Source organism: Budorcas taxicolor, chromosome 16 (genome assembly GCF_023091745.1).
Source record: "Budorcas taxicolor isolate Tak-1 chromosome 16, Takin1.1, whole genome shotgun sequence".
NCBI classification, from domain to species: domain Eukaryota; kingdom Metazoa; phylum Chordata; class Mammalia; order Artiodactyla; family Bovidae; genus Budorcas; species Budorcas taxicolor.
Genome location: NC_068925.1, coordinates 34426798 through 34440163, shown reverse-complemented (window position 1 = coordinate 34440163; position 13366 = coordinate 34426798). Strand labels below are relative to the sequence as shown.

Genomic DNA, 13366 nt, shown 5'->3' with positions numbered 1-13366 from the left:
GAGTGATAAGTTCTGTCAAGGATTATCTAGGAAGACTTCAAAGAAAAGGAGCATAGTGTAGGGGCTAAAAGCATGGATTTTTAACACAACAGAGCCTGGATACGATCTTTTTTTCCTACCCTTAACTATGCAACTTTAGACAAGTTGATTAATTTGTCTGGTCTTTAAGTATTAAATGGGGAAACAATAAAGAGTACCTACATCATAAAAGTGATGTGGGGATTAATAATGAAAATGTTGGTTGCTCCGTCATGTCCAACTCTTTGTGACTCCATGGATTATAACCCATGGAGTTATAATCTCTATCTATGGAATTCTTCAGGTAACAATACTGGAGTGGGCAGCCATTCCCTTCTCCAGGGGATCTTCCCAAGCCAGGGATCAAACTAGGGTCTCCTGCATTGGCAGGTTGGTTCTTTACTGTCTGGGCCATCAGGGGATTAATAGTGAGTATATATAATAGTGTAGAGTATGACACATACTAAGTTTTCAATGAATGTTAGCCGCTATTATTACGTATACACCTGAACTTCTCTGGTGACTCATACAGTAAAAAATCTGTCTGCAGTGAAGGACACCCAGGTTCGACCCTTGGTTCGGGAAGATCCCCTAATGGCTACCCACTCCAGTATTCTGCCTGAAGAATCCCATGGACAGAGAAGTCTGGTGGGCTACCATCTGGTATTGGACAACATGAGTGAATAGGATAGGGTTGTCCACTGACATTTTTCTCTTAAAAGAAACTAATTCACCCCTAGTTGACAAACTCAGCAGTGTTTTCTCAGTGCTTATCTGTTTTGCGCTAGTTTCATCATTAGCAACTATCAACTACATGGGTCTTTATAGGATAAAGTCATTAATCACACTGGACAATTCTTTACTCTTCACACTAAAAGAGCTAATTCATCGAGGGTCTCACTTCCTTTTTTTTTTCCTCTCTTTTCTAACAAGTTTTTATGGTCTCAGCCAAATTTCTTTCCATCTTGGATCTCTATTTTATGATACACATGTCTAACTATACAATGGTTATTTCTACCTGGTTGAATTATTGGAACCACACCTAAAACCCAACCTACTATCTTTCCCTCTAAATCTGTTCTTAGACCTGGCTTTCCTAATTTTTCCATCATTCAAACTGAAAACACGGGTGACCTTCCTTTTTGATACTGGGAGCATATGCCATTACTTTTCCACTGATGCTACTGTGCTTCAGGCTCTCACCACCCAATGCCTAAATCTCCTCAGGGGCCATAAAACTGGATCTTCCTACTGAGAGATGTGGAAAGGTCAGATAAGTCACTTAAATATAGAAACTGTATTCTGAGACATCTGAACTCATTCAAAATTAAACTCCTGATTTCTTCCACTCTTGCTCCCCTTGCCAACGTCCTCACTGTAGCTTTCTCTATCTCAGACGATGGCACCTCCAGCCTTACAGCTGCTCAAGTCAAAAACCTTGGGATCATCTTTAAGTCCCTTCTTCTCTCACATCTCTCTCTGGAAATCCTGTTGACTCTGCTCTCAAGATATATTAGTATCACTTCACACTTCCTCCACTACCTTGGAACAAGCCATCACTGTCTCTGACATGAATATTCCCAAAACCCTAGAACAGTTCTCCTCTGCCCTTCTCTGCAGAGACCTACAGTCAGAAACCTTAAAATGAACAACTGCAAAAAAAAAATAAATAAAAACTGCAATGTTTTCAATTCACTGACAACAGAAGACAAAGGCCCTTAGATGATCAGAAAGGGTCCTACACGATCTGGACCTCCAACCCATCTAACCAAAGTTTCTCACCTCTTCCCCTAGTACTCTCTTTCAGGTCACTCTGCCAACTACCCTGCCACCCTGCACTTCCTCCACAATGCACTGCAGTCTCCGTCTTTAGGGTTTTTCATTTAGTCATGCCTCTGCTGGGTATTCTTTCCCTCACACAACCCCCTAGCCTACTCCCCCATTTCCTTCAAGTCTTAAATCTAAAAACCTTCACTGTGAAGCCTGCCTCAACCATGATGTTCAATGCTGAAATATGTATCCTTTTCCCAGGATTCTCCAACCCCTCTCACCTGCTCTACTTTTTATTTCTCATAGCATGTTTCCATCTTTGTTCATGTGAGATGACTAACTTATTTTTTATGTTTGTTTCTTCAACTAGAATGTATTCTTAGTACCTAGAACTGTGCCTAACATATAGCAGACACTCAGTAAATATTTTCCAAGTGAGTGAATTCTGACAGTAATAATCCAACAAGAAGGTAATTTTGATGATACAGGAAAGAGGAGAAAATTTCTGGTGCAACTTCCTTATATAGTCAAGAAGGGAAAGGATTCACTGAACAAGTACGGGGCTGGCTGTAGTCAGGAGCACAGAGAATTTAGTAGTGGAATTGGAGAGAAGATTGGGTAAAGGAGTCCAAATGCAGTTAGGGGTATAGATGAAAGTAGGAGCTAATAGAAATTACCTGCTCCTTGCTTCCATTTTTTCCAATGAATCAGGATGTAAAGCCATCCTTAAGAATTAGGTTGGATGAGGATGCACTGGATCTTTGAGAAAAGTGAAGATATGTAATAGCCTTCTAGAAGCAAACAGACAGGTAAATAAATACCCATGACTGCTAAATGGCATTAAGGGTCCAATGGAACCTAATGGGGCTTCCCAGATGGCGCTAGTGATAAAGAACCCACCTGGCAATGCAGGAGATGCAGGTTCCATTTCTTGGTCAGGAAGATCTCTTGGAATTTAAAGTATCACCGGGGATCATATTTTTCCCCGTATATATTCAACTCCACGGGTACAGATGGGGAACACAGAGGATCGGATGTAAGCAAAGCCATAATTTAAGTAAGTTTGAGAATGCCGGAAAGTGAAACAGAATACAGGATGCAAGACAAGGGAATGGTTGCAAGTATCAACTAAGGAACTAAAAGGAGGGAAGTGAGAACTTGGTGGTGTGTAAAATAATAAAAAGGCAGCAGAATCGACAGATCATAAAATCTATTATCTCACAGTTAAATAATTAATAACAATGTTAAATACTTTCTGAAATAAGAATGTTAAAATATCACTGTGCTAATTTATTTTTTTGTCTGAAATATAAAAATTTTAAAACACCAAAGATATCATACAATTTATAACAATAAAGAACCACACAATTTCGCCCAATTTACTCTGCCTATAAGGTACAGACTCAATTTGATTCTCTTTGCTCCTTCCTCTTTCCTTCTTTATAAAATTTCTTTCAGTCTTCCAGCCAATGATTTACTGTACTATCTTAGAGATGTTTAAGTAATGTTAACTTGATGTTCCAGTTAGATGGATTAAATAAAAGGTTGGAATTGAGTGCACAACTCTTCCTTGCAGCATCTACAACAGTGACAGCACATAAGGGTACATAGTAAATACCTGATGATTTTGACCAACTGGCTTTTAATGTAAAGAATGCAGAACAGACTCTTAAAAAGAGGGACAGTCCTGATGGAAAACTCAAGAGTGAACTAAGTAGTAAAGGGAGAGAGGAAGAACAGAAAAGAAAGAATGTCCAGTCTAAGGGTTACCTATTTCAGTTTGTTATGTTTTCCATTGTAGTGATGTCAAGGTAACTAAGATAACAGACCTGAAAATTAGAATGCCAGATTCCAATCCAGGCTCATCACCCACTATCAGCAGTGTTATCCTAGGCAAAGTATATTATTTCTCTCAGTCCCAAGGTTTTCTATCTTTAAAAGCACTATGAGGAATTAAACTTTAGAGGAAGCATATTTTCAACACTACACCTAAATGAAGTTTAAATGCTACAATCTAAAGAACTTTTTAAGACTATATATGTAAATGCTATTTAAAATACTACGTATGACATTCTAAGTGGTTACAAACTACTGCAATTTATGAAAAGGATAAGAGAAGTGATTAAATACCATTCCCAAGTAGACCAGTAAAAAATAACTGTTTAGGAAAGACTGAAACATTCGTATTTATGTATAGGATGGTTTTGGAAAAATATTAAAATAATAATATAATGACATAAGTAGTTATACACAAGTTGTTTTGACTAAATATGCTAAGTATTTATGGACTCAACAATATATATGAAATGCCAATTATGGGCCAATCGCTATGCAAGATTCTGGGCATAGCAAGCAGAAAAATGAGTAAGAAACTCTACAAGCTTACAGCACATACCAAGCTCTATTTTTAATCATTCTGTGTAATTGTAAAGTAATATTTCACTAATAGTAAAAAGGTTTTATTCAGGTCTTCTTGAAACCTCTAGTTCAACAAAAATGTTACATGTAGTTATGGACTTATAGAAATAAATCTATGTTATAGGTCTCAGTATTAAATACTCTACAAATGAATCAAGCTTCTAAATATTATCCATTAGACTGAAACTTTAAAAGAAGTGGCTACCAAGAACCAGACCACAATATTCAAGTGACAGGTCAACATCTGGAGAGGAGAATATTTTACCACACTTTAGGGTTTGTGGAAAATTTTGAAAGAGATGGGAATACCAGACCACCTGACCTGCCTCTTGAGAAATCTGTATGCAGGTCAGGAAGCAACGGTTAGAACTGGACATGGAACAACAGACTGGTTCCAAATAGGAAAAGGAGGACGTCAAGGCTGTATATTGTCACCCTACTTATTTAACTTATATGCAGAGTACATCAGAAGAAACGCTGGGCTGGAAGAAGCACAAGCTGGAATCAAGACTGCCCGGAGAAATAGCAGTAACCTCAGATATGCAGATGACACCACCCTTATGGCAGAAAGTGAAGAGGAACTAAAAAGCCTCTTGATGAAAGTGAAAGAGGAGAGTGAAAAAGTTGGCTTAAAGCTCAACATTCAGAAAACGAAGATCATGGCATCTGGTCCCATCACTTCATGGGAAATGGATGGGGAAACAGTGGAAACAGTGTCACTCTTTATTTTTTGGGCTCTAGAATCACTGCAGATGGTGACTGCAGCCATGAAATTAAAAGACGCTTATTCCTTGGAAGGAAAGTTATGACCAACCTAGATAGCATATTCAAAAGCAGAGACATTACTTTGCCAACAAAAGTCCGTCTAGTCAAGGCTATGGTTGTTCCTGTGGTCATGTATGGATGTGAGAGTTGGATGGTGAAGAAAGCTGAGTGCCCAAGAATTGATGCTTTTGAACTGTGGTGTTACAGAAGACTCTTGAGAGTCCCTTGGACTGCAAGGAGATCCAACCAGTCCATTCTGAAAGAGATCAGTCCTGGGTGTTCTTTGGAAGGACTGATGCTGAGGCTGAAACTCCAGTACTTTGGCCACCTCATGTGAAGAGCTGACTCAATGAAAAAGACTCTGATACTGGGAGGGATTGGGGGCAGGAGGAGAAGGGGACAACAGTGGATGAGATGGCTGGATGGCATCACAGACTCGATGGACGTGCGTTTGAGTGAACTCTGGGAGTTGGTGATGGACAGGGAGGCCTGGCGTGCTGTGATTCATGGAGTCGCAAAGAGTTGGACACGACTGAGTGACTGAACTGAACTGAAAAATAAATGTAATTAAACAGCTGACTCCAAACTTAAAACACTTGAAGCTTTAAATTACCATACTAAAACAAGTGAGCTGGTAAGTAGAAACACTTTGGGTTCTCTTATGTTAGCCATAATATGGAAACATGAACACATCATACAATTCTCTCTACAATGAAGAAAAACAAGCCATGAAAGTTTTCAGAACACAGTGCATGTCTGAAAACACTTACTCTTTTAAAGAGGATTCTTAAAAGGGAAAGGGCTAACAAGTAAACTGGTTAATCAATACTTAGAAGAATATTTTCCTTTTAGTAAAGATTCTTAACTCAAGGTAGAACAATTCTTTTTTTTTTTTTAAGGAAGAAATTTCGGATAGAGAGTATAAAAAGGTATTAACCAAATGATTATCTGTGACTGCTGAACAATTTAATACAGAGAAATGGACAAGCATTCTTAGATAAAATGTCAGGTAGCTAACTTTTATTATATCATAACCCATGACATTTTTCTTTTATTCAAAAAATGTTTATGTTAGAGTTGATTAACAATGATGTGTTAGTTGCAGGCATACAGCAAAGTGATTCAGTTAGACCCATAAGTATCCATTCTCTTTCAAATTCTTTTCCCATTTAGATTATTAAGGAACATTGAGCCAAGTTCCCTGTGCTACACAGTAGGTCCTTATTGGTTTGTTGTTGCTCCGTCCCTTGGTTGTGTCCAACTCTTCATGAACCCATGAACTGCAGCACACAAGGCTTCCCTGTCCTTCATTATCTCCTAGAGTTTGCTCAAACTCACATCCATTGAGTTGGTGATGTTATCTAACCATCTCATCTATTGTCGTCCCCATCTCCTCTCAATCTTTCCCAGCATTAGGATCTAGTCCTTATTGGTTCAGTTCAGTTCAGTCGCTCAGTTGTGTCCAACTCCATGAATCACAGCACGCCAGGCCTCCCTGTCCATCACCAACTCCTGGAGTTCACTCACACTCATGTCCATTGAGTTGGTGATGCCATCCAGCCATCTCATCCTCGGTCGTCCCCTTCTCCTCCTGCCCCCAATCCCTCCCAGCATCAGGGTCTTTTCCAATGAGGCAACTCTTCACATGAAGTGGCCAAAGTATTGGAGTTTCAGCTTCAGCATCAGTCCTTCCAATGAACACCCAGGACTGATCTCCTTTAGAATGGACTGGTTGGATCTCCTTGCAGTCCAAGGGACTCTCAAGAGTCTTCTGCAACACCACAGTTTAAACGCATCAATTCTTTGGCGCTCAGCCTTCTTCACAGTCCAACTCTCACATCCATACATGACCACTGGGAAAACCATAGGCTTGACTAGACGGACCTTTGTTGGAAAAGTAATGTCTCTGCTTTTCAATATGCTATCTAGGTTGGTCAAAACGTTTCTTCCAAGGAGTAAGCGTCTTAATCTCATGGCTGCAATCACCATCTGCAGTGATTTTGGAGCCCCCAAAAATGGTTACCTATTTTAAATTCACTGTATAGAAATGCTACACATTTGAGTATTAATTTTATATCCTGAAACTTTACTGAATTAACTGATGAGCTCTAGTAAAATATATTCCTGGTAGCATCTTTAGGATATTCTATGTATAGCATCATGTTACATGTAAACAGTGACAGTTTTACTTCTTCTTCTCCAAGTTGGATTCCCTCAAATCTTTTTCTTCTCTTACTGCTGTGGCTAAAACTTCCAAAAATATGTTAATAAAAGCAGCAAGAGTGAACTTGTCTTGTTCTTGATTATAGACAAAATGCTTTTAGCTTTTCACTGCTTAGTATGATGTGAGGTATGGGTTTGTCATATATTGTCTTTATTATGTTGAGGTATGTTCCCTCTATGCCCACTTTCCAGAGTTATCATAAATGGATGATTTTGTCAAAAGCTTTTCTGCATCTATTGAGATAGTCATATGAACTTATTCCTCAGTTTACTGATGTAGTGTATCAGACTAATTGATTTGTAGATACTGAAATACCTTTGCATCCATGGGATAAATTCCATCTGATCATGATGTATGACCCTTTTAATGCACCGCTGGACTCAGATTGCTAGTATTTTGCTGAGGACTTCTGTGTCTATGTTCATCAGTGATACTGGCCTCCAATTTTCTTTTTTTGTTGTCTATCTGGTTTTGATATCAACATGATGGTGGCCTCGTAGAATGAGTTTGAGAGTGTGCCTTCCTCTGCAAGTTTTTGGTTGCAATTTTTTGGAAGTTTCAGAAAGTTAAGTATTAACTCTTCTGATAGAGTTTGTCTGTAAGGCCATCTAGTTCTGGACTTTTGTTGGGAGTTTTCTAATCACACTTTCAATTTCCCTATTTACGATTGGTTTGTTTACATTTTTTATTTTTTCCTGGTTCAGTCTTAGGATATTGTACATTCTAAGAATTTGTCCATTTCTTCTAGGTTTTCCATTCTACTGGCATATAGTTGCTTAGTCTCTTATGATCCTTTGTCTTATATTTTTGTGGTGTCTGCTGTAACTTCTTCTTCATTTCTAATTTTATTGATTTTAGCCCTCTCCGTTCTTTTCCCAAAGAGTCTGGCTAAGGCTTTATTAATTTTGCTTACCTTTTCAAAGAACCAGCTTGACCAAGTTAAACTATAAGCTGAATCTCAAATGTTCTATCTACTTTTAGAACCACTCTGAACCACAGGTGACCAAGTTTATTCAAAGCTGTAATTATTCTGTAAACTTGAAAGCCAAATAAATAGAGGAACTGCAAGATCCCATATAAAAAATATACATACCAAAAAAAAGTTTTTGGATATCACCTGTTCAGATTTTATTTCAAAGATTAGGTCTTATTTCAAGGGTTTTAACCATTTAAATGCTATCTTCTTTTAAAAATGATTATACTAACATATGGTGTGGAAAACAAAGGAGTAATAATATATTCTATTTAATTATTAAATCACAAAATTAAATAATGCTAACTATGAGTTATAATGACCATAAGGAGAGTTTATTTTTAAAGCCCCATATTATAATACTATTACAGATATTCTTTATAAGAGGGAAAAGAATATTTCTTTCTTTTATGTAAAGCTTTTACTGTCCAGGGAGCAGAAAATCATAGCACCCAATTAAGACTCAACTCATCAACCTTAAAGAGATTTATTCATTCCACTAAGAGGAAAATAGCTTAGGTGTGGCAGGTACCATAGTAGACAGCAAGATCAGTAGAGGATATATATACTGAGATCACTATGTGCCAGGCACTGTACTCATTAGCGGTTTCTAAATATTAATTTCACCTGAAGGCCAAACCTAAGAGCTGTTATTATCCTCCAGGTTATAAATGAGCACACCGAGACTGAAACTAGCTAAATAACTTGCTCACAAACACACAGCTGGTTTAGCTTGTTTTAAGTAGCTATATAAGGCTTTACCCCCAGGTCTGTCTGAAACCACATTCCATTCTTATCTGGAAAGAATATACTGTTAGGAAAACTGCCTGTAAAAAGGTTACTAATCATCTGCAGAAGGAAGGCCTGGCTGTTCCCTCCTCTGCGCCTTCCCCATACCTTGCTAAGCTTGACTGCTCTCCCTTGTGTGACATCTTTCCTCCTAAAAAGAAAACCAGGATAATGTTCACTGGTAACAATGTCTGGAGAGGGAGGTAGGCCCCAATGTGTCTGCTCGTGAATCTGAGCACACCATGGGCAGGAGATGGTCAGGGATGAGAACTACTCTTAGTAGGACACTGGTCCTGGCATTTTTTGTTTCCCCAAGCAGGCATGTAGGGGAAAGGTGGATTCAGATGAGAAGCAGAAGGGAAAGAACATAGCCAAGAAGGCAGCAGAGCCTCTGGATCTTTTCACTGCTGGATTTTACACATTACAATACCAATAACGGTAGCTATCTAAATTTTTCAACTACTTATGATAAAAAAGTGATTCCCAAACTTGCACTGGTCCAATCGCCTGGTTCTAGCTGTTTGGGTCTGAATCATTTACCTATCACCCAGAATCAACAAACCTTTCTCCACATAAGGAAACAGAAGAGGAAAAAAAAAAAGTTGTTCTCACATTTTATTTTATAACATACAAAATTCTATAAAAGACAGGAATAAGACTAGGTTACTAACATTATATTCTACTCTATAAGAGGTTTTCACTTTATGATACATATATCAAATCCTGACATTTTCATTATCATAAACTTCACTGCTTTGTAACATGGAACACTGGTTGTAACATGGAATACCACTTGTGGAGTTAAATTGTATTTGAAATCACAACATGTTACAGTGAACCTCTCCCAATTCATTGTTCTTTAATGAATATGGTCACCACAGACACCACCATTTACGAATAATACATTTTAGAGTCAATATTTTCCCCATCAACATATTTCAATTTTGTTGGTCCACCATATCCTGCTTCTAATTAAACAAATAAACAAACACGTCAAGAGTCTTCTAGAACCACTGTTCTCTGCACACCCTGTGCATACTTGAAATTTCAGGTAAAAACACATTGTGGTCACTGTGGGACAATGATTAAGATAATGAAAATAACAAGAGGCATTTCCTAAAAGAGTTGTAACAGTCATGCAAACATCTAATATACCATTAGGCAAGCTAGTTTTTTTTTTTTTGGTTCTGTTGTTTGTTAGGCATACAATAGTCATAGGAGTTCAATAAGCTATTTTCTCTACTTATCTGTATCTCTGAAAATGTTTATGATAAAAAGTCAAAAATAGAAACTCCTTCCAAAATAATATTAGATTCTTTTCACAAAGTATGTATCCAAATGTCCAAGGAAATTATTTTTTTAAACAAAATGTGCACTTGAATATATAAAACAAAGACCCTTCTAGTAAATGAAACTCACTGAACATAAATTAAACTTCAAAATATTTCACTTCAGCACTGAAGTTTAAGTGAAGTGAAAGTTGCTCAGTCACATTTGACTCTCTGCGAACCCATGGACTGTAGCCCACCAGATTCCTCTGTTCATGGAATTCTCCAGGCCAGAATACTAGAGTGGGTAGCCATTCCCTTCTCCAGGGGATCTTTCCAACCCAGGAAGTGAACCTAGGTCTCCCACACTGCAGGCAGATTCTTTACCATCTGAGCCACCAGGGAAAGGTATCACTATTATAAAAATCAATTTACATTCTATTAACTCTAATTTACAACTTAAATACCTCAAGCTTCCATGTATCAATGTGACCATTTCTGCTCATTTTCATAGTTGCTTATCAATGCATACCAGGGTGAACAAATAATAAATATGCATATAGAGCAAGATGCATATGTACTAAATGCTCCTTTCCCTCCCTTTAAAAACCATTATTTACAAAAATGGCCTTTGTTACATATTCCTTAACCATTTACCTAAGCTGTGGTTCCTACTGGTCTCCTGAAATCTCTTCTCATCAGATATATTTTTGCTTTTCTCATTTTCATTTCTTTGCTGCCATCTGATGCGCTTGGCTCCCTATCCATGAGGCACTCCCCCAGGGTCCTGTGACACAGACTTTTGATTTTACCTGCAAGTCTGACCATTCATTAATCTTTCTTAGGGCCTCTTCCTTAGAACTGAGCTGCTCCCTTATGCTGAGAACTTTGTGCTACACTTTTCTTTTATGATAGTTTTATCCTTAGTAAATTTAGACATTCATTAAACAAATATTTATTGTGTGCTTACAGTATGCCTGACAACAACCCAGGCACTGAAGATAGAGCAGTGAACAAAACAAAGTCCCTATTTTTCATAAAGCTCATCTTTTACTGAGAAGATAAGTGATCAAACAATAAACATGAAAAACAATTAGTTTATACCACAATAGGTGCTAATTAGCACTGCGAAGAAAAATTACATAGGGCAACAAGTTAGAAAAAAAGGGAAAGTAGTATTATTTTAGAAAGACTAGTTAGAAAAGGTATCTCTTAGTCAAATGGACAACCAATGCAGATATCTGTGGGAAGAGTGATCTGGGCTGAAGGAACAGTAAGAACAAAGACCCACAGCTGGAGAGAGTTCAGACATGTCAGAAACTGCAAGTGCAGTGTGACTAAAGTAAGCATGTTAGGAGAAGAGATCTAAAAGACGTTCAGTGACCTGATAAGGACTTTGGATGTCACTCTGGAGAGTCTCTCACATGACTCTGCCAAAATTAAGACGTGACATTCAATGACAAACCTGCACCTCTAGTGTTAGCCTTTCCATCAAGCTCCATTTCTTTACAGCAAAACTGGCAGCTCTTTTGAGGACCTATTATTTCTTCACTCTCAACGTATCTAAATTGGTGTTTTTCCCTAATCTTCCAAACTGAAAATTAGCACATCAACACAATGTTTCTATTCATTTTAAAACTATATAATCTTTTATTATTATTTTTACTTTATAATATTGTATTGGTTTTGCCATACATCAACATGAATCCGCCACGGGTGTACAGGTGTCCCCCATCTTGAACCCCCCTCCAACCTCCCTCCCCATACCATCCCTCTGGGTCATCCCAGTGCACCAGCCCCAAGCATCCTGTATCCTGCATCGAACCTGGACTGGCGATTCGTTTCTTATATGATATTATACATGTTTCAATGCCATTCTCCCAAATCATCCCACCCTCTCCCTCTCCCACAGAGTCCAAAAGACTGTTCTATACATCTGTGTCTCTTTTGCTGGCTTGCATACAGGGTTATCGTTACCATCTTTCTAAATTCCATAGGTGTGTTAGTATACTGTATTGGTATTTTTCTTTCTGGCTTACTTCACTCTGTATAATCAGCTCCAGTTTCCTCCACCTCATTAGAACTGATTCAAATGTATTCTTTTTAATGGCTGTGTAATACTCCATTGTGTATATGTACCACAGCTTTCTTATCCATTCATCTGCTGATGGACATCTAAAACTATATAATCTTCTTAATCATCCAAGAAACTCATCCTCAGTCATCTTTGACTGTCTTTCAACCCATGGCTAAGCCTACAACACACACTGAAACAGTTCTTTTGTAATGTCTTTTGAACCATCCCTTCTTTTCACTGCTATATCCAACCAGAGAATTTACCAAAATCTGGACCCTAATGCGGTTTCCCAGATGGTCTCCCTTTCTCCAGTCTTCTCTCCTGTCTGAGTTGTCCTACATACTATCAGCCTGATTAGTCTTACTCAAACTTTTATTTAAAAAGCTTCAACTGCAACCACAAACAAGTCTCTGGGTATTTGCAGCAGTATAGTAAAGTCACTCAGTAGTGTCCAACTCTTTGCAACCCCATGGACTGTAGCCTGCCAGGCTCCTCCATCCATGGAATTCTCCATGCAAGCATACTGGAGTGAGTTGCCATTTCCTTCTCCATGGGATCTTCCTGACCCAGGGATCAAACCTGGGTCTCCCGCATTGTAGGCAGATGCTTTACCGTCAGAGCCACCAGGGAAGTCCTTGCAGCAGTATAAAAATACTTAATTTATAATCTAGTTTAACTGGTAAGCCAAAGGAACAGCATATGTTGGAAGAATCAGCTCATTCATCTCTAGCAGAATTGAAAAAACTTTTATCTTTGCCAATTTAAGTCAATAGGAAAACTGTTTTCCATTATATATTTCTCCAAAATTCATTCTTTTTCAATAATTAACTACTAAGTCTTTATTTTAACAGGTTATTAGCAGCTTAACCACAAGATTAAGATATTACATTATGACTTCTCACTTAATTCTCCTGATAAAGTTCTAAACTATTTTCATCATTTCCATTTCACAAATAAGAAAATGAAGATTGTCTGATTTCACTAATAAGAAAATGAAGATTGTTCAAAATCATCAAGTCATTAAGGTTGTAAAGCCGAGTCTCTAAATCCAGATTTCTAGCTCT

At 37.9% G+C, this 13366-nt stretch overlaps 1 protein-coding gene across 1 annotated transcript in view; it reads right to left on the bottom strand.

Annotated features, from left to right (window-relative positions):
- The window catches only part of AKT3 (AKT serine/threonine kinase 3), a 139167-nt gene that overhangs the window by 108810 nt on the left and 16991 nt on the right, over positions 1-13366 (bottom strand). The window lies entirely within an intron of this gene.